We start from the raw sequence: 22,675 nt of genomic DNA on the forward strand, positions 1-22,675 counted from the left end.
CACAAAGTGATACAAAGTTCGGGACACTCCTTTAACACTCACACTAAGTGAAAACATTCCTTTCAATTTGTGAACTTTTCTGCTAATTTTTAATAGGAGCGTGGTGCTCACCTTTTTCAACGACATTTTAAAAATAATTAACTATTCTCTGCATGTCCTACCGTTTTCCACTGAGAATCCCAGACTGATTAAAACATCATCTTGTCAGCTACCTCTGGGGAACGCATTTTGCAGCACTGAGCTTGTATACATATGGCTAGCCAGTAATTTTATCTAACCAGCTACATCAAGGAAGAGCATGCCTAGCAGTGCGCTGAATAATGTTTACCTTTGAGGAAATACTTAGTTCACAACATACCTATTTTCTCTCCATAAGGAAAGCTGTTTTTTCAATAAATTGATGGCTTTGAATTGTACAAGTCCCTGAAAATATGCATGCTTGCCTGTTTCCTTGAGAATCAAGTCAGGTACATTTTCCTTTCTCCATATATCACTTCTGTGAACACAAAAATAAGTTACTGAATGGCTTTTCTAAAAGTCATCCTTTTTCCACAGTAATAAAACTTTAGCTTTATAAAAGACAAAATACTAGACTATAGGAATTCTCTGTGAGTAATGCATTTCAGGAGCAACACTTGTTCAGAAATATAATGAGGGGTTAAATTGTGCTCTGCCCTTACACAGACATGCAGAAAACAGTAGAGTCTTCCTGCATTCTTTGTTCTGGCTACAACTGAGGCCTGATCTAAATGAAGACGGTATATTTTAACCAATGATTTTAGTTTATTGTTCATTTACTGTGTGATGTTATAATTAACAAACATAATGTTATATATAATCATTGTATGCTAAATAGAGTTAAATTGTAGGATTATAGAAGCATAAGATTAATCAGTATTTAGAGGGAATAATCATGTATTAGGTATCTAAGTAAGTGGGGTTGAAATGCAAGGCTTGTAGGCTGAAGCCTGCAAAATTTTAGCTTCGCTATTTTAGGCCTTGGAGCTAAGAAATGCTGACACAAATAAGTGACCAAAGAATAACCCAATGCCCTGAGATTATGGGAAAAGAGGTAGCCAGTGGTAATATTGTGAAAAATTGGCCAGAATATTAATTTTAAAATCATACAAAGGCTGTAAAGGCACATGTTTCCAACATCTGCCTTAACCACTTGATACTGATTGTGTGTCAATGCTAATGAGAATAAAGAGAGCCTACACAACCTATAGAAATTGGGGTCCCTTAAGTTTCTAGAGGACACAGACCAATAAGCAAAAAGAGGATTGACACTTTTATGGACATTTGCAGAATGTAGGTATAGACAGAATCACGTTATAAAAAGAAGGTGCCCAGAGGGGCAAAATTGAGCTCCTTATGGGAAACTCCAGCAGGAACCATCCCTTTACTGATGATCAATCCATGAGAGACCCATCAGACCAGCGGTGGGCAACCTGTGGCCCGCAGGGACATGCTGGCCACCACTTCTCGCAGCTCCCATTGGCCAGGAACGGTGAACTGCAGCCACTGGGAGCTGTGGGGCCGTGCCTGCAAACAGTCAATGTCAGCAAAATGTCTCATGGCCTGCAATTCGATTACCCTGATGGGCCGCATGTGGCCCATGGGCCACAGGTTGCTCACCACTGCATCAGACCCTAACACTATTATTAAGGATGTGAGTATAACTATATTTGTAACTTGTGCATAGGTCTGTATAGAATTTCTGTATGCTTGGGTAATCATAACTTTAAATGTAACTTTAACAACATTTGTAAAACTTTACGACTAGAGTTGTTCTTGTGAATGTACATATGGTCAGTATCCTTGATCTTTGTGTGTTCCTAGAGACTCAATCTAAAGCAAGCAGCAGAGGTGACTTCCACTCTGTTAAGCTTGAAACTGTAGCTGCCAAAGCCTAACCTAGGGTGGTGTAATACCACATTACAAAATTTACTTTAAATAAAATAAAGGACTACAGAATCTATCCATTGACTACAATGAGCTTTGGATCAGGCCCTTGTGCCACAGGGCCTGTGCCCCAGTTGCCCTCTCCCACAAATAACTGGGCAAGAAATAAGTGGAACCATAGTCCTTCACCCTTCCCTGGGCCAACCAGTAGAGCAGGCTGGCTGTGTGTGAGGAAGAATACACTATACCTTTTAAATGGGCTTAGTCAATTACTATTGGCTATGCACTGAAAACACAACCAAACCCTACATATTTTTTTAATCCGGTTAAGCTGTTGTAGATAACCAAAAACACTAGGAGCTTTCTTGGGGCAAGGGGTTATTTTTACAAATACTATACTTTTAAAAAGCAAAATTACTGCTCATGAGAGGCGCTGCACTGGCAGACTTAGAGGACAGAGTCCTCTAATCATACATAGAGCAACAATTAATCTGGCCCTTAGTTGGATCTAGTTGCAGCATTTAGCTCTGGATCTGGACTGCCGCAGAATTCAGGTGGATGTTTGGATCAGGCCTAAATCCAAGAGTAAAAATATTTGTAAAGAACTGAGTATTAACAAATTAATACTCAGTATCCAATTCAGATGGGTGTCTTTCAGTCCCACGTTCATGCTTGCCAGGGCTGGCCTTACCATGAGGCGAACTGAGACGGGGGAGGGGGGGGGGCACCACTAGGACCCAGAGTGTAGAAAATTGTGTCTACTGCTGGTGCATATGTATTCTTTCTGCTCTAGATGCACAAACATGGTGGAGTACTGTGCTGGAGGAAGAAGGGCACAAGAGACATAACAGGCAGACAGGAGAAAAGGTGAGAGGGCATAACAGAAAGCAGCAGGGAGAGAGAGGAGGAGCCTCTTATGTACCTCTTTAGCACCCTTAGGACTGATTAATTGAACTGATTAACACCAGCTTCTCAGGATGCTTCCTGTTTCCTGCTGCTTCCCTGAACCCACTTGAGGAGAACAAGCAGTCAACTGAAGTAGGAGGAGCCAGTTAGGCCCTTAAGACACTGATATCTTCTCTCACTCAGGCCCTATTACCAGCCTGCTTATTTGTCCCCTTCAACTGAGTGTTGAGAGCCAGGGCTGGCTTTAGGCCTATTGCACCAATTCCCCCGAATCGGGCCCCACGCCTAAGAGGGCCCTGTGCCCAGTGAGAATCCCTTCCCCAGCTAGAGGCGCCTTTTTAATTTTTATTCACCTGGCGGTGCTCCAGGTCTTCAGTGGCACGTTGGCGGCGAGTCCTTCAGTGCCATCAAAGACCTGGAGCAAGCGAAGGACCCACTGCCGAAGTGCCGCCAAAGACTCAGAGCACTGCCAGGTGAGTACAAGACCCATGTGTTTTTTTACAGGTGCTTTTTTTTGTTTTTTTACAGTCATCCCTGCCGGAACCCTATCGAAACTGTTCAAATTGGGCCCAACACTTCCTAAAGCCGGCCCTGTTGAGTGCCACTATACTTGGCACAGAACAGCAGTCATGAGTGAAAAAAGAAAATGCCCCTCTGGGGCAGCATTCAGAAAAAGAAAGCAAGCAAAGGAAGCTTTTCTATCTAAGCAGGAAGGAGCTCTCCTGAGATACACAGACACAAATGATCACTGTGAGAGATGTGAGTGGTGAGGAGATGCCTGATCTTCCAGTTAGTCAGAGTGCAAGTGACCTGGCAGCTACTGCAGCATCCATATCTCCATCTCAAATAGATGAAACCATGCACATTCCTGAAGAAAAGTGTAGATCAGAGAAGAGAGTGTGGTGGACTTAGTTCCTTAAGTCTAGATGATCCCGGACTGTGGACCCACTTGAGCAGTAGCCTGAAGGACTTCCTTGTACTGCATGGGCCACAGCAAATGAAAAAAACTTCATGTTCCCCAAAGACAATGAAAATAGAAGTTTCCATCCAACACATTACTGGCTGGAAGAAGGCAGAATAGATACCTTTCAAAGTTTGGCCCAAGCGAGGGGACTTGGGGGCATCATTTGAGCTCCCTGCCTCAGGTGCCAAAATGTTGTGGGACAACCCTGATGCTTGCTCAGCATGCATTCTACAAAGAGGATGTCGTTTAATTCAGAAACAATACACTAGGATGCTAAAGGTTTCTTCAAGCCATCGTTCAAGCCTGTGGAATTTAAGGAATTCCTAAAAAGCTCTAACTGCTCACGTCTCTCTTTTCACAGTTTGGATGACAGCTTTTATAAATAAATTACCTGATTAAACAGTTAATTGGATCACTTACCACAATTAAAGTATGCTACAAGATATGTTACACCTGCTGGTAAATAAAGATGGTGAATAATGCTAAGAAACTTTAAAATGATGCATCTGCAATTAAGTTTTGTATATGTAATAGGATAAATCTTTGTGGCATTTGTTATGCTAGTGTAAAATGGCTTCCCTCTTTCTTTCCTTTCAGTAGCATTCATTAATTTGCTACAGAAATTATGTTCAGTTTGAAAATATAGTTCTCTAATCAATATTAAACTAAAGGAGCAATTATTTTATAAACCTGCCCCGTTTTTCCATTAGCTTAAGTTCCCAATGTGAGATTTTTTTTTTAATTCGTGTAACTCATACTAGTTTCCTATTGATTTTTCTTTTAAAGTCATGTGGATTGAGAGTTTTTTCCTAAACCACAGAACAAACAAAGAACATTCCAACTTATGTTTTAACTCTTCCGCCCTTCAACCACACTTTCTTGCACAGATCCAAATCAAAACATCCATTCACTTAAGGACTCTTAATCTTAACCCTTTGTTTGTATTAAAGGAAGTCATGTAGAGAGTCAATGGCATGCATAGGGACCGTCATATAGTCTTTGCAGAATCAGGGCTTTAGGCATACAAACAGAACTGCTGAGTACTCTATAGAAGAAAGTGTGGCTTAATTGAGAGGATGGATGGTCTTGTGACTTAAGGGGCTCAGAAGATCAGAGTTAAATTCCCAGCTCAGCAACAGACTTCCAGGCAAGTCACTCTGTCATTCAGTTATCAAGCTACAAAATGTAAATTCTACTACATCCTCTCTCCCCCTCTTTGTTAATCTGTTCAGACTGTAAATTCTTTGGGGCAGGGACTTCCTCTTGAAAGGATAATGGCTGAGAGAATAATCCACTAGGAATAATCTGACAAAATTTAACCTCTCACTGTTCAAAGATATTCCATGAACAGACAGTCTTTTCTTTTGATTTGTTCATCATTTGAAATTGTGACATTTTGGCAATTAAAAAAATGCCTAGATTAATTACCAACACATCTCTGCATTTGATATTTGCCATTCAAGCTGTGATGGCTAGCTGTAGTTGTTCAGACATATCATAGGGTATTGTTCCTGTTCCTGTCCCTGACTGGATGAATGCAAAATTTTAAAATTCAGTTTCTACATGTGCTTGCACATGCCACTTTGAAACTCATTTTGTGCAGACGTTTTTGCCAATAAAACAAGACTGCACAAGTCATATCCCTTCTTCCTACTTTACTTCCTAGCAGGCGGATGACTTGCGGGTATGTTGTTCAGCTGAGTTTTCCGCCCAAAGAATTTGGGCACGGTGCCCGCCTAGGGGCTTTCACTGGCACATTTCCCCTTTAGTCCCGGTATTTGCTTACGTGCACATCTCGATCCAAAATATTTTACATGTGTTAGGAATTCTAAAATATTGGAAGTTTGCAGTACATATGGAACAACTCAGAATGTATGCCCTTAAGCACGAGATTCATGAAGCAATAGAAGTGTTTATGTTTTACAATTGTTTCTACTGTTAATAACTGGGCAGTTTGAATCCTAATAGCAAGCTTAGTCGCTGAATTCCTACCCAATTTGTAATGTATCAAGATGATTGTGGTGATGCTATATGATGAATGAGGCTGAAGTCAATAAGGATGAAGACTAAAAAAAAAATCCATTATTTTTTTCCAAACTATTTACTGAGGGCTCAATACTGCCAGCCCTTAGGCATGTTAAGTAAATCCACTGAAATCAATTATGTGGTATTGCAACAATTGTAGGGTGACCAGATGTCCAGATTTTATAGGGACAGTCCTAATATTCAGGACTTTTTCTTATATAGGCACCTATTATCCCCGATCCAATTTTTCACATATGCTATCTGGTTACCCTAAACAAATGTTACGTTGAGAAGTACTTTGCAATGTGAGCACTCCCGTTGAACTCAACTCAAAGTGAGTAAAGGTGGCAGATTAAGAACCTAAAACAGCAGATGGCCAACCATATGTTTTCTTCCTTTACGTTCCAGGATCATGTCTGAGAACTCTCTTAAAGAGGCAGAGACTCTTCTTAATGCACATATTACTCCTACTAGTGTTATGTTGTGCACCTGATCCAAAGTCAATTGACGGTCAACTCCACGGACTTTCCTAGGGAGCTAGGCATCTACCTTGCTTAGGCAATTTAGAAAATCCCACCTGTGCAGCCTAAACCTTAATTTCCATATATACTGTAACTCTTTCAGGGAGGTTCTTAGGCCAAGATTCTCAAAAGTAGTTAGGTGCCTAAATACCTCTGAGGATGTGGGCCTGACTTAATTTGTGTCTGCAAAGTGCCTAGCACTATGGGGCCCAAGTGGAGGTTAAGGCCTCTAGGTGCTACTATGATACACATAATTGTTATTAATAAATCTATCCAAATAATTTAATCACTGAATTTAACTAAGGATTCATTTTAAATCTTACCTCCAATTCAGTTAATCATAATATAGCCAGAAAATATAAAAGTGAAAGACAGAGGGTGATTTCAAATCCTGGAGTCATTTCGGAAACAAGACTAGCCACTTGCAGAATCCAGATGTGGCCTACCTGATTTAGAAAAGTAAATAAGGACAAATCATAAATTCCCAACTCAAACTTCCATTAATCTAAAAAAGTTTGTTTGAGTGAAGACTGAGGAAGCACTTCAGGATCAGTCCGATTAAAGGACTAATCCAAAGCCCATCAACAACCTTGAGTTGAAGGTCCTTGATAGCACCTTATCTTCAAAGCATGTTACCAGGATCAACCAATCTTCATAATGCCCCTGTGAAGATCATCATATTTTATAGAGAGAGAAGACTGAAGCCAAAATAGTAAGTGATTTAAACCAAGTTCATAGAGAGAGTTAGTGAAGGGTTTAGAAGTCAGGAGTTCTGGCTCTTGAACTTTTGCCTCTCCACTGTGCCATGTCACTAAGAAAAATATATTCCATAAAACAAATACTTTTTTATTTTCAGAACTTTGTATAGAGTTGTTTAATACCAGAACCACAGTTCCACCTGATTCATGGTTCCATGTAGACTATGTAGGGATCAAATCTGGGCCCCACTGAAGTCAATGGCAAGACTCCCTTTGACTTCAGTGGAGCAGGATCTCACCCTAGTTCTCTTCTCTGCACTGAGCTTCATGAACCAGCTCTGCTCCTAATAATTCAATGCCATTTAAAGCCCTGTGACTTTGCACATTTAATATTTTTGCCGTCCGCTCTTTAATTTTTATTTTAATTCCAAACCTAATGTCATTGTGAGCCCTGCTTTATAGATACTTTTTCTCATTATGTAGCCAATCATATCTCCAATATCTCTTAATACCATGTCTAGGAATATATCCACCCTGCCAGTTGATGCACATATTAATTATGAAAACAATTTTGAATGAGATTTACACTCCTCATCATTACCATCATTTACATGCTGGTAAAATTTATTTCACAGTCCAATTGGCCATAGCAGCCAATTCCTATAGCTGCATTGCCTCTCATTGCATTGCCAAACTTAGAGGAGGGGAAAGGCACAGGCAGGCAGGGAGTACAAAGTACCAAAACCGTTATTTTCTTTGGAAGACAAAACACAACACACACGCGCACATGCATGGCTGCACACACACCCCAACAAGTGCACATAAGAGAATACAATGTAGTGTCTCTTCTGTTTAAAATTCTTCCATCTCCTCCTATTCTGCAAAACTGGACCTACTCCTGCAAAGTGTTCAGTACATCCCTACCAAACTACTGGAATGGAAGGTACTGGGTACCTTCCAGTTTAAGCCCCTTTAATAATAAGTATTGTATTGTGGCAAGCTAAACTGCAGCAGAAGTAGGAGTGACTGAAGTTAATTTGATGCTTATATGGTTAAGTTCCTCAGAGCTCTTTGTTATCTGTTTGAACAGTACCTAATACAATGGGGCTGAGGCCTCTAGGTACTACTGGAGTACAGGTGATAATTTTGAAACCCAGAGAGCCAATAACAGAGAGAGAAACAAATGAAAGGCACCACCCATATAGGGGCATATACCAGTCCTACTATAGGCCCTTCTAATTTTTTGTGCATTTGAGGTCCATTCATTTACTTCTAAGGATGGGTTTGTAAGTTTCTCTGGTAGAGTAGCCTGTTTCCTTCACCTGTTTTGATGGAGGAACGTGAAAGAAGTTGTAGGGTATTATCACTGAAGAGAAAGAGCTTCTTCTTTCATGAGGGTTTGCAGCTCTTTTGCTCTCTTTTATGCTAAAAATAGTGGGGGAGAGTAGGTGGTTTCTGTTCTTTTTTGCTAACTAATCCCTGATTCAAACACCAAAACATAGCAGGGAAAAAGTTTCTGTAATGGCCCAGGTCAGTCTGTCCCCCGGAAGAAAGTAAAGCATTTATATTTCCAATGGCTATCAAAAAATGAAGTAGCACATCCTTTCTCTAGTCCTCAGCCAGTTTTATTTCCTGATCATTTGTTTTCATATGACTAATATGCTCTCCATTAACTCCTCTGCAACAGCTCTATATCAGCATCTGGATTCAACATGCTGTCTGTAGAAACAATGTTAGCTAGCAGCAGGAGTGGGGAGAGGAACCTTGGTTTTCTGACCAAATAATGCTGTTTGTTAATTTATAGTGTGGTCTGTATGTAACCCACTGATGTGTTACAGGTCTTTCCTTTGTATCCAACCTACAGAGGATGAGAGTCTTACCACCCAACCTAGGGAGCTTTGTCCTTTTAGTTCATGCTGTAGAAGCTCATGATTTTAGCTCTAAAAGAGCCTACTTCAATCGCCAATGTGTCAGCCATCACATGCACTCTTACTCCAAGGATAAGGAACCTCACTTGTCTTTTTTCTGCTCCATTGTCTTTAATGTGTTTATCTCCTTGAGAAGGGCCTGTGCAAGCAGCAATTCTGTGTCCTAGTGACACCCTTAGCTATGAGTGCTCTTGCTGCTCCTGTTTCTCTCTGTGACACTGCAGGACTCACCCCTGTGGCACCTCCTGCTGGTCTCAGGGAATTAGCTCATCCAGCCTCTGGAGCACCCTCTGTCAGCCAGTGTTGTGCTGCTGCTTGGCCCTGAGTCCCTCCCAGCACCCCAGTGCTCCTTTAACTGAGTGCTGCCCCTGTCAGTACCACCACAGTCTGGGTTTCCCCCTACCAGGGGAACCCCCATCCAATATCCCCACTTTGCCTCAGTCTTGGCTACTGCCCAGTCTCCATCTAGCCCCTGTTCACTGGGGCAGACTGCAGTATAAGCCACTCATCACAGGCAAAGAAGTTTGGACCTGCTGCCTCTGGCTACTTGTGGGCTGCCCCTGCAACCCAGCAGCAAATAGGCCTTACCAGGCCTGCAGCCTGGGGCTTTCCTAGGCCAGAGCTCCCCAGATCCCTTGGCCTTTCCCCAGCCCTGCTCCACATACCTGGTTAACCTCCCTGCAGCCAGGCCATTCTCTCTCCGAACACAGAGAGACTGTTGAGCTCCTGCTCCCAGCCTCTTATATAGGGCCAGCTGAGGCCTGATTGGGGCACGGCACAGCTGCAGCTGCTTCCTCAGCCAGCCTAGTAGCTGCTTTCCCTGGCACAGCCCTCTCCCAGGGCTGGTTTAAGCCCTTCAGGGCAGGAGTGGGGTAACCACCCTGCTACACTCTCCTTGCTTTTATTATTGTATTGAGGTAGTGCCTAGAGGGTCCAACAAGGAATCACGGCCCCCTTGAGACAGGCACTGCACACATATAATGAATAAAGGGTCCCCACAATCTAAATCTTTTTACTTTTATTTTCCCCATAGTAAACAACAGCTCCACTCTTTGAGCAGTGAAAAAAAATATACAACCACTAATTAGATGGTTCTCTTATTCCTGGCAAGCTTCTGCCATTTTCTCCCCTAACATTCTGAGAAATGATAGTGTATTTCTTTAAAACCTTATTTCATTTTGTTCAGACCAAGTTTCTCTCAGCCAGGAACACACCTATATTCCCCAAACCACCAGGAACAGAGAGTGTTAAAACAGGTACCCATACAAAAGACACTCACTCAAAAACCTTGTTAAAACTAAATGGAACAACATTTCCACATGCTGCTTCCACCTGCCACATTTCCCCCCTCCAACTTCTTCCCAATCTCAGTTTCCCAGCAACAGCATGCACACCAGATCCTTTGACCGACAAACAGCTCTGAAACCAGCAAGAAATTACTTCAGATGCTTCAACCAGAAGCCCACAAAACAGAACAGTGATGCAGGTTAGTAAAGATGTCACCCTTGACTATCACGCTAAGAAAAAAAAAAAAAAAAGAAGATCAGCATCTCATGTTATACAGGTTTTATTTCACACCTGGGCCTTTGTCACCCTCCTTGTACAAATCTTTTCTAACCTGAGCACAGTGGCCTGGTTCACCCCTGATTACAATGGAGTTGTCCTAGGTATTAAACTACACTGCTAGGAAGCATCACAAAAAAAAGAGGCAGAATCGCACCAGTATCTGCGCACATCAGCTGACAACAGAAATGAAACCGATTTCACTCCTTTTCTTCTGACTGCTTTGGAACAGATCTTCACTGCTTGGTTTCTGAAGCTACAATCTAGTTTTTTACACTGGCCTAGAGTGGTTTTTTGTGTGGTTTTTTTTTTTTTTTTTTTACACACACACACACACACACACACATACACACATTTGGTGAATTAGTATATACTTTCCCAAGGAGATACCTGGTTCCATAAAAGCTCTTCACTGCTTCCGTACTGGACAAATCAACATGTGCCAAATCCTGAGAGGTACTGAGCACCTGCCACTCCCATAAAAGTCAGCATCTCTCAGGATTTGGCCCTATGTTACGTAGGACTTGCCAGACTGGATCAGATCTGTGGTCCATCTACTCTGCTATCTTGTCCCTGGCAGAGGCAATCACCAAATATTTCAGAGGAAGATGCAACAGGAATATCTGGGGTAACATTTGTTGCTATTAAATAAGGATCAGTTCAGTTATTTATCTTTATAGATTAGATTAATAGATTTTAAGGCCAGAAGGGACCATTAGACGATCTTGTCTGACCTCCTCAATAACAACGGGCATAGAATTTCACCCCGTTTATTCCTGTATTGAGCCCAGTATCTTGTTTGTCTAAAGCATATCTTCAGAAAGGCATCCAGTCTTGATCTGAAGACCTCAAAACTTCCCTTTGTAGTTTGTTTCACTAGTTAATCACCTTCACTTTGGTTCTCATTATACCTTTCTCTGTGAGATCAAAGAGCCCATTATACCTGGTATTTTCTCCCAAGTATTTAAACAATATTTGCTTCACAGCAGACAAAGCTAACAGGAAAGTCCAACCTAACTTAATAGGCAAGGAAGCAATACAGTTCTATATAGTATTTTCTATATAAGCCACCCGAATTTCTAAGAACTATAGAAGTTAGAGAATTCTGTGCTTCTTGAAGGTATTTTTAACACTCTGGAGAAATCAATAAAAGGATTATAATTCTCCATTGAAGTTTATAGGCTGGTTCAAAAACCTATAGCAAGGCCCTAATTTTTCTACTGAATTCTACAGGACTTTTCCATACAGGAGAGGAGCAGAGCAGATACATTTCTATTTAAGTCAATTATCATTCGTAGTCTTTGCTTCAGTGAGCATTATATTTTAACAGTGCAGACAGCCTGCCAATCACTGCTCTATTAACCAGCTTGTGATACACAGATGAAATATTGTAATTTCGAGCATTGGTTTTCAAACTGCGGTATGTGAGAAAAATCCTGTAATGACAAGTATCAGAGGGGTAGCTGTGTTAGTCTGGATCTGTAAAAGCAGCAGATTCGGCATGCATCCGACGAAGTGGGTATTCACCCATGAAAGCTCATGCTCCAAAACATCTGTTAGTCTATAAGGTGCCACAGGATTCTCTGCTGCCTGTAATGACAGACACCGCATCATTTTATCCCTTACAGACTTCCCTGCCTCCCCCCTCTTTTCATAGGTATATTATGACTCCATCTCAGAGGGTATGCAGTAGACTATGTTATTTGAAAAACACTGATTTAGGGCCTAACCCAAAGCCTATTGAAGCCAACTGAAAGATTCCTGTTTACTTAAGTGGGCTTTGGATCAGGATCTTAGGGCCCAATCCCTCTTCTGTTTTAGCAGTGGCAAAATTCTCTCTCTTTTTTTTATGGTTGCACAGAGACAACCCATGTTTGCCAATAGTACAGAGCATCTGGCTGTGTAAGTATGCTCAGTACAAGCCAACCAGCAAATCCAGAGGGGGCATGTGACCTCACATCCCCACCACCACCACCACCACCCATTGTCTCTGGTTGCAAGACTAGGACCTTAATCCTCTTCTTCATTGTCAGTAGATTTGGTTCTTCTGGAGCCCACTGTAATTCCCAGTGAAGTCACTGGGAATCTTTGCAGTGCATTCAGTGACTGTGGGAATCTGGCCTCTGGCTCTAGCTCTGATGGGGTCACTACAGGAATTGTTCTTACATTCATGGCAATGATTCACTTCTTTGTCTGTAGCATTTCTCACTGATCTAGGGCCTGATTCCGAAAGGTGATGAGTACATATTGACAAGTGTCCTCAGCACCTCAAAGGACTGGGCTCTATGGACTCTGATTTGCAGCATCTTCATCACATTGTGTGTTGTGAACACCTGTCCATTGGGAAATGGACTAAGCCCCCCAACCTCATTGTACAAAGGCCAAACAAACAAACAAACAACTTTCAGTCACACCAAGGCACGCCCCTTACCCAGACTGAGGAGGCCTAAATCCACTTAAGTACGCTATGTTTTGTTCCCTTTCACTGCAGGAATCATTATTTTCATTATAGGTACTGCAATGCTGACTTCAACCATCATTTCAGTACTAATGACAGGTTTCAGAATAGCAGCTGTGATAGTCTGTATCTGCAAAAACAGGAGTACTTGTGGCACCTTAGAGACTAACAAATTTATTTGAGCATAAGCTTTTGTGGGCTACAGCCCACTTTATCAGATGCATGCAGTGGAAAATACAGTAGGAAGATATACACACACACACACACACACACGAAACAATGGATGTTACCATACACACTCTAACAAGAGTGATCAGTTAAGGTGAGCTATTACCAGCAGGAGAGAAAAAAAATTTGTAGTGGTAATCAAAATAGTCCATTTGCAGCAGTTGACAAGGTGTGAGGAACAGTACAGGAGGGAAATAAACATGCGGAAATAGTTTTACTTTGTGTAATGACCCATCCACTCCCAGTCTTTATTCAAACCTAATTTAATGGTGGAATTAATTTGCAAAATGGACAATTCAGCAGTCTCTTGTTGGATTCTGGTTTTGAAGTTTTTTTTGTTGTAATATTGCAACTTTTAGGTCTGTAATCGAGTGACCAGGGAGATTGAAGTGTTCTCCGACTGGTTTTTTACTGTTATAATTCTTGATGTCTGATTTGTGTCCATTTATTCTTTTACGTAGAGACTGTCGGGTTTGGCCAGTGTACATGGCAGAGGGGCATTGCTGGCATATGATGGCATATATCACATTGGTAGATGTGCTGGTGAACGAGCCTCTGATAGTGTGGCTGATGTGATTAGGTCCTATGATGGTGTCCCCTGAAGAGATATGTGGACAGAATTGGCAACGGACTTTGTTGCAAGAATAGGTTCCTGGGTTAGTGTTTTTGTTGCGTGGTCTGTGGTTGCTAGTGAGTATTTGCTTCAGGTTGGGGGGCTGTCTTTGAGCAAGGACTGGCCCGTAGCCCATGAAAGCTTATGCTCAAATAAATTTGTTAGTCTCCAAGGTGCCACAAGTACTCTTGTTCTTTTTGGTATTAATGAATCTCAGACAAGGGGATGTTTTCTGTGAGAGCTGCTATTCAACTGTAAAATTAAAAAAATGTCTTAATTGTGCTTTATTACCATTGTGTCAAGTGTGGCTGTCACTTTTGTTTTTACTGTTGTATTTAAAATCTCAATCAAAAGGTGAGTTTAAATGATATCAGATAAGGTTTAACTGGAGGGGGGACCCTTTTTGTCTGACTGGAGTAGATCTGACAGATACACTCTCTTGATTTGACCATAACCTTTTGTCTTTTATTTTATTGAAAGATATCTGAAGGGATAAACATGCTCCTCTGAGGCTTTTTTAAATTAAAAGTGAATAATAAAGTCGAACAATCTGATAGTGAAATGGACAGAAATGGACAAAAATGCTAACTGCTCTGAAACCCACATAATATCTTTCATAGTGTGCTCTCCTATGGAGCTTTGTTAAGTGCAGCATATTCTTCTTCCTTTATATTTTTGGTTTGCATAAATCCTGCATCACCCTACTCATTCATTTAAATTTGTCCCTTTCCTTTCTCCCCCTACATCCTCAGAAGCATTTGAACCCTTCCATTTGACTATTATGAAGAAGTACATCATAATGGTGGCCAAAGACCAAAATGAGGGTTCCTTTTTGCTGAGAAAGATACGGTCCCTGCCCTGAAAGGTTAGCAGTCTCAGGGACACATGTAAAAAGACCAAGGGTTGGGGACTGGGACAGACTATGCAAACAAATGAATAGGATGAGGAACTGTTTTTACACAAGTACAGCTCCATTGACTTTAGTGGCATTATTCCCAATTTACATCAGCATGAGAAGAGCATTAGGTTGCTAGGTTCCGTGGAAGCAATGCTCTCAAACCTGGCATGGTCGACTTAGTATCTCAGACTCAAACTGCCACACAGCAATTTACTTCATTTATTTCACTTTAATCATCAGTGTTTCTAGTACAACAAAGCACATGCATTGGAGCAAGCTATTCCATAGGACAAACAGCCAAAGTCCTTAAACAACATCTTCTTTATTCCTCCCTTTGTGCAAAGAACACAGTACAGATTGAGTCTCAAGTCATAAAACCCCCAAAATCTATAAGTCCTCCCCAATGGAATTAAAACTGACACATACAAGATTTAGCTCAGATCACATATCTGCAGTTATGGTTAGGGGTATAGACCTTCCTGAGTCCAAAGGAAAACTAACTACATGCAACCTTTCAGGAGTTTTTTAAACACAGCTTTTCCAATTTAGGTTATGTTTTGCTTTTATAATTTGCACAAGAGACCACAGACAGCTAGACAATGGAACCCAAATAGCTCTAACAAGTCAGTGAGTCTTCAAAACCATGCAAAAACTAAACAGGAACATTGACTTAGAATGAATATGCAGGGACAAAATGAAATATATCTTGTACAACACAAATAAAAAGGGGAAAAAATATACCCGTAGATGAGGAAGAATCAAAAGTAATTTCAAGAATATTATATGTGAGCCAAATTGCATGTGCTATTCCACAGATTTGCCCTGTACCTTCTGCAGTCCTTCACCCGAGTGCAAGGTGAGTACAAAGCAGGGGTAAGACACTATTAAATCACAATGGGAATGGATTTACTCTGGTTTATCTTATAACACAAGGTGGAAGGCAATGAAAAATCCAGCCCACTGGATTCAAAACACAGTATTCAGCTATTTGATTCTGAGCTCCTTTCAGATTGTTTGGATCTGCAGACATTGATACTGCAAGCTGGGCAGTAATTTTCAGGAGATGACAATTCATGAGTATTTTGTTTGCTTTTAATTAGGAGTAAAGATACTGACTAGACCCCAGTTTATTTCCATATGACAATTTAAAAACAAGTCCTTTTGTTCTGACCCATCTCATCTTTGCAATATGCTTGCCAGCTTCACAGCATTTTCAAAAGGCTAGGGATCAGATAATTATACCAACTGTCTACCGCTGTCAGTATACGGAAAAGCTGTTTATCAAGGGAGTAGAAGGCACTAAAGATCGTATTAAAAACTAAATGAAAGCAAATGCAACCATGAGTGGGTTAGTGCCAGCCAGGGACAAGTGTTGTAGCAAGTAGTATGTGGGGTGATTTTCAAAGGTGCTCATTTCCACAGACATCAATTGAACTACATATCTGTGGGAACTTGTTTTGAAAACATTTGAACACATTAAGCTGAACAAATGGCTCAAGTTTTTCAGATAAAAATAAGACATTGAAAAAGCCTTTTTACAAAAAAAATGGTTATTTTTACAAAAGAGTCAAGTTTTCAAAACACTTTTTTTTTGCAAAATTTGGGGCAGTATTTTAACCAAAATTCTTAACCAAAACATCAAAATGGTTATTGTATTTTTTTCACTTTTAAAGAAAAATTAACATTTTCAATAAATATTTCTATGGGGAAACATTCATAAAAATTGGAAAAAAAACTAAAAGTGGTTCTGTTTCGTATCCCACTAAACAAAAACAAATTTTGAAACTTTTCACAAAATTTTTCTTCTGTTTTTTTAACAAGCTTTCTGCACAATCTGCTGTCCAGCATCTAGTCCTGGTTACATTTTCTAGTTCATCACAAATGACTAGACTTTGTATTGCATCAAATAGGTTTATAACACTACATCACTTAAATGAGGAATGATGCCTGTTTCAGCAGGCATCTAATTTGAACTAATCTAATCTCTGAGTTATTAATGAGCTGCAGATTTCAACACAAAATGTAGAAAAGAAAAGAAACTTGCTGTAACTTGGGTCTGAAAATAAAAGTAGATTGCTTCCAGCATCAAAGGCAACCTTGCAGAATGGAAAGGCAGCATTAATGAGCGTTGATGCTTGGCAGTTCAGTATGTGTGTAGAGAAGCACTAATTATGCCAACATTTGAGGCAGTCAGTATGTCAAGAAAGAGATGAAGCCACATCACTGGGTGGAATGGCAGAATAAGGATCTCAGTAGTTGCCTGACTCCGGCATGGGGTTCTGGTTTTGCTACAAAATTTATCATCTGACCTTTCCTATTAGGGATGGAAAGAGATCAAGGCAGCTCAGATCTGACTGAGATCCTGCATCTGGCACTTTTAAGGTGAGGCTCGTCATAAGAGCATAGTTTTAAAGTAGAACTGAGTGAAGTTTTTCAACCCAAACTTCTTTTTCCACTGGAAAAGTGCAGTTGGTGACACCGACATATTTCATTAATTTGTGTCAATTTTGTCAAAATTAAATTTAAACTAACAACAGAAATATCTTTCATTTCAATATTTTCCAAATGAAACATTTTTCATTCACAATTCTACTGTTAAGAAATTAAAAACCTTCAAAAATGCTCAAAATTTAAGTGAAACATTTCATTTCAGGTCAAACGACTGGGTTGTTTCAACCTGAAATTGAATTTTCTTCAAAGTTTTTGGCAAATCTAAATGTCTGAAAATAATTTTCAGTTCAACCCAAAGCAAGGTGTTTTGGTTTTGCTTATGTTTTTTTTCAGAATTGCCAGCATACTAAGAATTCCATTATTGGCATAGCTCTATTTTTAAACCTATTCAAAATGTCCATGATTGGGCTGGTCAAAAATTATCCATCTAATTCCATCCAGTTTAACACACTGGTTGGCCATCTCCACTACCAGGGACTCCGGCTTGGGGTGCATGTAAAGGGGTTCGTACCCTCTTGAGGGGACAAAGTATCTCCGCTTGTGGCTCTTGGCAGTAGGCGGCAATGAGGATGGGTTCTGCCACAGGGTCTTCACGGCATCACTGATGGTTTTAATCAACGGCAGCGCAGTACGGGATGGCCCCGGAGGGGAAAGAATGTCAAACATCAGGTCGGCCTCCTCCACCTCCGCCTCAGGTTTAACGTTCAGGTTCTGGCCAGTCCTCTCAGCAGCTGCTGTAGGATCCTGCTGTCCTCTAAGGCTGGAGCAGTGGCTGAACCAGCTAGCGCCTCATCTGGAGACAAGGGCGACGAGATGGTGGCCAGTACCAGAGCCTGCTTCTTGCCCTCAGTCCTCTGGGGTTGCTAGGAGCGAGGCACACTAGAGCCAAAAAGTCAGTGCCATGGATGGTGCGGCAGTCGGTACTGTGGATGGTGCCACGGATGATGCAGCAGTCAGTGTTGCAGTCAGTGCCATGGACGGTGCCACGGTCAGTGCCACGGATGGTGCTGCAGATGATGCAGCTGTTGGTGTTGCAGTCAGTGCCGCGGTCAGTGTCACTGGTTGTGCCACAGATGGAGCCATGATCAGTGCAGAGGATGATGCAGCAATCGGTGCTGAGATTGTCGACATCGCAGTCAGTGCCAAGATCATCATCAGCTTCCAGATGGGTCCCGTGCAGCAGTATGGAGGGTGTGTACGGCGACTCAAAGGACACAGAGGCCACTGATGCTGGTCTGGAATCCTGTCTCTGCCCCTGGCTCTGGTGATAGCCTCAGGGTGTCCAGAAGGGCCATTGAGGAGCCTGCCACTGGTGCAGCTAACCCTGTAACTGTGACAGTGTTGCTCAGAGCAAATGGCCACATGAGAGCAAGTTGTCTGTTGTAATGCTCTCTCTCTCTCCCCCTCCCCCGTCTCTCTCTCACACTGACAGACAAAAGGCAACAAAGTTTTAAAGTGTTTTAACTGAACAAATGATCTTGCTTGCTAATACTGCAGTGCACTGCCAGACCCTTTCAACATCTCTGTTACACCATAGTTCCTCTCCTACGGGAAAATCTGGGTCATGCTGAAGTGAAGGCAATGGCAAAACTCTCACTGACTTTAAAAGTACCTGGATTAGCCCTAACCTTTGGTGGCCTGTGGACATAAAGAGTGTGTGTGTGTGTGTGAGAGAGAGAGAGAGAGAGATACCACAGAGGAACATAACCAGTGGTGAACAAGACAGCAATGCTTGCTGTCCATTCTGTTCCTTTTCTGTGAATAAACGGACCATGCACTCCAGCACTATCAATCCAGCACTACACAAGCTACATTTAATGTCAATTTTGTATCACAGAATCATACAAGCCAGAGATGCTTGAGCAGAGAGGTGCTTTAGAAAGAAGGTGGTGCTGCACCTGCATTTTTAGAGAGATGTACACTAAAGATTTCTCCAGAAATATGCATAGGTCTTCAGTAGAGCTAGAATGTCTTAGTTTGGGCTGAGTCTGCCTTATTATATGGCTATGATTCTCCCAAAATACAATGTACTGTTCAAATTGAGGAATATATCCACAGTGGGTTTTAAATAGTTACATGAATACAGAAACAAAGAATAAGGATGGTTTGGGGATACTGTTCAGTTAATTTCTGGCATACATGCTCCCCCAGGGCTCAGTTGTAAAATTTTAAGCAGCAGCTGGGTACGCTGATACTTTGCTCCCTAGCATGTATTTATTACAGTGGGAACTAGTTTGGCATAAAATAGGAAAGGAAGCACTATTCTTTATCCCTTTTCTTCACTGTCCAGTACAGCCTATTTTTAAAGTACAGATGTCTCCCAGATGCAAGAAAATTAACAAATTTAGTCTCCTCTTTATCCATGTGCATACATTCCCATTAGTCTTACTAGGAGCTAGGTCTGCAAATAAAGGGAGGAGAGACTACTGTGAACAGAGGGTTAAGCAGTACAATGCTTCGGTGCCTCTCTTTTTTAAATATATCTGATTGTTTTATGAGGAAAGTTGGAAAACAGTTACATTTCAGTATATCTTATCCTGCAACGTAAAATTTGCAAATTCACAATAAACTAATACCTCCCAAGCTGTCCAGTGCATGATACATATTACATGTTTAACCCTTAAGTAAGTCATCCCAAAATTCAATGAAGTTTTAAAGACGGGGAATATAAAAATTCCATTTTTTCCTGCAGAAATATATATTTTATACTAGACATAGCTCTAAAATTATATAATGGTTATTCTTCCAAATTATTTTCAGAGTATTTTGTCAACTGTAATTTTTAATCTAATTGGTTTTTGTATATTACCCCCTAAGTAGAAGTTCTGTCCCCTATTGTTTGTTTTGTCATGGGGTTTTTCAGAGCTGCTAATGAGCTGTCAATTAGGCAAATTAGAGGCAGAAATACTGAAGTGCTGTCGTATGCAATCTGAAATTCTTATTAAATAAATCATTGCAATTTGAATTCATCTTTCCCCTTGTATCCAACTACATGTTCCCCACCCCCACCCCTGTAAAATTTACCAGAAGTAATATGGAAGTTGGTTTAAATTATGGTTAAATATGGAATGCTATAAAGAATTATACCTTTTCTAACTTTTAAAATAACCTGCAGAATTCTGTAGCAGGGATACAATCTCTATTAAATCCTATAGTCTGTCTTAAAATTTCTATGCTAAAGATGTTACTCTCTAAAAAACCTGTGGAATTTAGTAGAAGTAGCCATTGAATCCCTATTGGATTTACCCTTATTAAATTCTAATAGACTTGTCTTAAAGATTAAGATTTGAAAAACCTTTGAACTCACTTGTTAACTACATTTATTAAAAAACCTTAGCACTTACATAGTGTCTTTCATTTTCAAAATCCTGCACTAATTACCATAATCCTCAACAACTCTGTGACACAACTATAGATTATTATCTTCATTTTACAGATTGAGAAACTGAGTCACAGAGAAGTTAAGTGACATTTCCTAGGCCTTCAGTGTCACAATGAGGGTTAAAACTCAGATGTTCCTGGCTATGCTTAATACTGCTTGTATAAAACTATCATCACGTAACTGGCCTCTGTTATTAAAAATAATGCAGATACCAGAACCTATTGCTGGATCTAAGTATAAACCGATACTTATATAGAATCATAGGACTGGAAGGGACCTCGAGAGTCATCTAGTCCAGTCCCGTGCACTCATGGCAGGATTAAGTCTAAGCCATTCCTGACAGGTGTTTGTCTAACTGGCTCTTAAAAATCTCCAATGATGGAAATTCTACAACCTTTTATGTACTTGAAAACTGTAATCACGTCCCCTCTCAGTCTCCTCTTTTCTAGACTAAAGAAGCCCAGTTTTTTCAATCTTCCCTCATAGGTCATGCTTTTCTCTGGACTTTCTCCATTTTGTCCACATCTTTCCTGAAATGTGGCCCCCAGAACTGGACACAATACTCCAGCTGAGGCCTAATCAGGGTGGAGTAGAGAGAAAGATTTACACCTCTACCCTGATATAATGCAACCCGATATAACACGAATTTGGATATAATGCGGTAAAGCAGTGCTCCAGGGGTGGGTGGGGCTGTGCACTCTGGCAGCTCAAAGCAAGCTCAATATAACGTGGTAAGATTTTTTGGCTCCAGAGGACAGCATTTTATCAAGGTAGAGGTGTACTTCTCGTGTCTTGCTTACAAGACTCCTGCTAATACATCACAGAATTATGTTTGCTTTTTTTGCAACAGTGTTACACTGTTGACTCAAATTTAGCTTGTGGTTCACTATGACCCCCAGATCTCTTTCCGCAGTACTCCTTCCTACGCAGTCATTTCCCATTTTTTGTATGTGCAACTCATTGTTCCTTCCTAAGTGGAGTACTTTGCATTTGTCCTTACTGAATTTCATCCTGCCTACTTCAGAACATTTCTCCAGTTTGTCCAGATCATTTTGAATTTTAATGCTATCCTCCAAACCACTTGCAACCCCTCCCAGCTTGGTATCATCCACGAACTTTATAAGTATACTCTCTATGCCATTATCTAAATCACTGATGAAGATATTTAACAGAACTGACCCCTGCAGGTCTCCACTTGTTATGCCTTTCCAGCATGACTGTGAGCCACTGATAACTACCCTCTGGGAATGGTTTTCCAACCAGTTTTGTGCCTGGTTTATAATAGCTCCATCTAGGTTGCATTTCCCTAGGTATTTATGAGAAGGTCATGTGAGACACTGTCAACTATCTACAACCTAACCTGCAAAACGATCCCTCACTCTAACAGACCTTGGAAAACAGGCCAGTCCTCGCTTATAGACAGTCCCCCCTGAAGCAAATACTCACCAGCAACTACACACCACACCACAGAAACACTAACCCAGGAACCAATCCCTGTAATAAAGCTTGTTGCCTTCTCTGTCCCCATATCTATTCTGACACCATCATAGGACCCAACCACACCAACAGGGACTCATTCACCTGCACATCTACTAATGTGATATGTGCCAGCAATGCCCCTCTGGCATGTACACTGGCCAAACTGCACAGTCTATATGTAAAAAGGATAAATGGACACAAATCAGACATCAGGAATGGTAATGTACAAAAGCCAGCACGAGAACACTTCAATCTCCCTGGACATTCAATAATAGATTTAAAAGTAGCCATGGTTCAACAACAAAAACTTCAGTTTTTCTTTGAAGTCTGTTTTTGAAGAGCTACAATTCATTTGCAAACTTAACACCATCAATTTGGGCGTGAGTAAGGACTGGGAGTGGCTAGCTCACTTCAAAAGCAATTTCCCCTCTTAGGGTACGTCTACACTGCACCATTATTTCGAAGTAGTTTAAACCGATGTTACAAAACCGATGTTATAAAATCGGTTTTGCGCGTCCACAGTGCGATCAAAAAATCGATTGCTTATGTCCATGGTCCAAGGCTACCATCGATTTCAGGAGCGGTGCACTGTGGGTAGCTGTTCCTCAGCTATCCCATAGTTCCCACTTCCGTGTTGAGAGCACAGTGCCTGATGG

Source organism: Chelonoidis abingdonii, chromosome 7, assembly GCF_003597395.2.
Source record: "Chelonoidis abingdonii isolate Lonesome George chromosome 7, CheloAbing_2.0, whole genome shotgun sequence".
In the NCBI taxonomy this organism is placed as follows: Eukaryota; Metazoa; Chordata; order Testudines; family Testudinidae; genus Chelonoidis; species Chelonoidis abingdonii.